This window comes from Mus caroli, chromosome X (assembly GCF_900094665.2).
Source record: "Mus caroli chromosome X, CAROLI_EIJ_v1.1, whole genome shotgun sequence".
Lineage (NCBI taxonomy): Eukaryota > Metazoa > Chordata > Mammalia > Rodentia > Muridae > Mus > Mus caroli.
In genome coordinates this window covers 33,982,560-33,986,399 of record NC_034589.1, presented here as the reverse complement: position 1 = coordinate 33,986,399, position 3,840 = coordinate 33,982,560, and positions in this window count along the sequence as shown.

Below are 3,840 nucleotides of genomic sequence, written 5' to 3'. Positions count from 1 at the left end.
AAAAAAAAAAAAAAAGAAAAACCTTTAGCCAGACTAACAAGAGGGCACAGAGCCTTTCTCCAAATTAATAAAATCAGAAATGAAAAGGGAGACATAACAACGAAATATATCTTAAAATAATTATTCTGTTTGTTGAATATTAACAGTTGAAAATAATACAATAATGTTCTACAAACATCATAAAAATAGTATTGGTAATTTTTCTCACTGTGCTTGAAATTAGCATTTTTTTAATGTTTAATTCCAAAGAATTTTTGCTATTTTGAAATTTTTAAAATATACTTATTGATAAAATAATTTATTTCCTAGAAATCCAGGAAGCGGGAGTGGGCTTAGAGAGCAGGGGAGAGGGTAAGGGATAGGGGATTTGGGGAGGGGAAACTAGGAAAGTGGATAACATTTAAAATGTAAATAAAGAAAATATTTAAAAAAAGAAAATATCTAGTAAAAAAAAAGGAAAAAGTAATGGCTGAAAATAAAAGAAATAAACACTGATAATCTCTTTTAAGTAAACTTATTTTTACACCGTGTATGCTATGCAGATATATACTGCATTTTAAATACTCTTAGCTTGTCAGATGGTATCGTATAAGGGCTTTTGAATATATATTTTTAATGATTCATTTTTAGTATGTTATGATCATTTACTATGCTTAATTCCCAAAGAATATTTTGCATGTTTTGAAACAATTTAGTGTTCAACATTAGATATAGGATCCTCAGTTATGTATAGTTTTAAATATTCATTAATGAAATTTTAGGGTATGAAATGATATGAATATAAAAGTTGAACAATTTTATGTATTATTTTATTGTCAAAATACTCAATATTATTAATTTGTTTGATGTATAAAATTCTTTTAAATAATAAAAAAGAACTAAGAAGAAAATTAGACACTCAATACTACCACCCAACATTGAGCTCCTAAGTTAGGGAGACTTTACTCCTAAATCCTAATACATAAGTGCTTTGAGTTCTCTTCTTTTCCCTACTTCTGTACAAGATCAAGAATTACTGGCAATTTGGCTAAAGCAGTGACTACTCCCAAGAATAATTAATATTTGTCTCTCACAGTATTTTAGAGTTGAAAATCCTCTTCTTAATTATCTAGTCTCACCATGCTTCTGATGTCTGCCTTCAGTAATCCTTGAAAGCCTTGACAAAATCAAAGTGCACATTTACAGAAAAATAATTTTAAAGATGTAACACAAGAGTGACTCTTCACCATGCTAGGATGAACATTCTCAAGTGCTGAGTTACTGACATAAGAGCTAGTATATAGGCATCATTTAACCACTCTAGGTGAATATGTGTGAGTGTGTGTATGTATGCATGTGTGTCTAAGCTGTACAACTTTTGGAATTAAGACAATATTTTTCATCTAAAAACAAATGTAAGTTTTGCTTGATTTCTTTCTATTTACCATGGGTTTTAATAAATCTGAGTAACCGAAAAAAAAAAAAAAAAAAAAAGAGTGAGGAAACCAGCATAGAGAGGAATCAAATCTCAACAAATCTCACACCCTTGATTAATTCCAAGAAAGCAATCAAGTCTAGATATTTTTACTGATGTTTGTGAGGCATACAATAAAACTACTAATTAAGCATTGCATGACTTCAACTTTCTTGAAAGAGCTGATTTAACTCCACTTCCCACAGCAAAAACAGTAAGAACTTTTCTAAACTTATTACTGTTCTTCTCTCCGGTCTCTAGCTGTAAACAGAAATTTAGAATTTTATGAGGTCCCATTTGTTGATTTTTGATTTTAGAGCATAAGCCATTGGTGTTCTGTTCAGGAAATTTCCCCTCGGGCCTTGTATTTGAGGCTATTCCCCACTTTCTCTTCTATTACTTTCAGTGTATCTAGTTTTATGTGGAGGTCCTTGATCCACTTGGACTTGAGCTTTCTACAAGGAGATAAGAATGGATCAATGAGCATTCTTCTCCATGATAACCACCAGTTGTGCCAGCACCATTTGTTGAAAATGCTCTTTTTTCACTGGTTGGTTTTAGCACCCTTGTCAAAGATCAAGTGACCATAGATGTGTGGGTTCATTTATGAGTCTTTAATTCTATTCCATCGTTCTCCTTGCCTGTCTCTGTATCAATAGCATACAGTTGTCATCACTATTGTTCTGTAATACAGTGTGAGGTCAAGGATGGTGATTCCCCCAGAAGTTCTTTTATTGTTGAGAATAGTTTTTGCTATCCTGTTTGTTTTTTTTTTTTTATTCCAAATAAATTTGCAAATTGTTCTTCCTAACTCTATGAAGAATTAAGTTTGAAATTTATGGGGATTGTATTGAATCTGTAGATTGCTTTCTGCAGGGTGGGTTTTTTACTATATTAATCCTGCCAATCCATGAGCATGGGAGATCTTTCCATCTTCTGAGAACAGTCTGGAGGTTCCTCAGAAAATTGGACATAGTATTACCAAAGGACCCAGCTATACCACTACTGGACATATATCCAAAAGATGCTCCAACATATAACAAAGACAGATGTTCCACTAATTCATAGCAGCCTTATTTATAATACCCAGAAACTGGAAAAAACCAAGATGTCCTTCAACAACGGAATGGATAAAGAAATTGTGGAACATTTACACAATGGTGTACTACTCTGCCCCGAAATCAATGTAAGTATATAAAATTCACACCATAAATAAGAGTGTAGTTTTGTAAATCTTTACTCTCCCCTGTGTATGTGTGTGTGTGTGTGTGTGTGTGTGTAAAGATACCACTAATTTCCATGTGTATATGTAGACTCAACGAATCTATGATGTAGCCATGATATAAAACTGTCTACTAACCTTACTAACAACTATTTTATTATATGCTATTTGAATATATTACTTTTGATTAAACAGATTGAGGTGATTTATAATTTAGAAAATAATGGCATACATTAGTGTTTCTTTCTGCTTTTGTACCTTTCCCAACCTAATTAAATCTAACATTATTGACGTCTATACCTTGTGTGAACAATGGGATGCTGATCATTCAATTCTTAAGTAATATTAAAATCACTCTATGTTTCCTTCAAAAATTGTTATCAAACTCTACTTATAATCTATTCTGCCATTTGCTGTTTTGTCCTATTGACTGCCTTTTGCCTTATACATCTTCCCAGTTTCACGAGATCCCATTTATCAATTATGCAGCTAGAGCCATGAGTCCCTCCATGTGTTTTCTTTGATTGGTTGGTTTAGTTCCAGGGAGCTCTGGGGTTACTGGTTAGTTCATATTCTGGTTCCTCCTAGGGGGATGCAAACCCCTTCAGGTCCTTGAGTACTTTCTCTAGCTTCTTCATTGTGGACCCTGAGCTCCATCTAATAGATGACTGTGAGCATCCACGTCTGTATTAGTTAGGCACTGGCAGAGCCTCTCAGGAGAAAGCTATATCAGGCTCCTGCCAGCAAACTCTTGTTACCATCTGCCATAGTGTCAGGATTTGGTGGTTGTTTATGGGATGGATCCCCAGGTGGGGCAGTTTCTGGATGGTCATTCCTTCAGTCTCAGCTCCTGGCTTGGTCTCTGTAATTCCTTCCATGGGTTTTTTTGTTCCCTCTTCTAAGATGGATCAAAGTATCCACACTTTGGTCTTCTTTTCTTGAGTTTCATGTGTTTTGCAAATTGTATCTTGGGTATTCCCAGCTTCAGGGCTAATATCCACTTATCAGTGAGTGCATATCATGTGTGTACTTTTGTGTTTGGGTTACCTCACTCAGAATGATATCTTTCAGATCCATCCATTTGTCTAAAAATGTCATGAATTCATTGTTTTTTATGATTTTTTATTGGGTATTTATTTCATTTACATTTCCCATGCTATCCCAA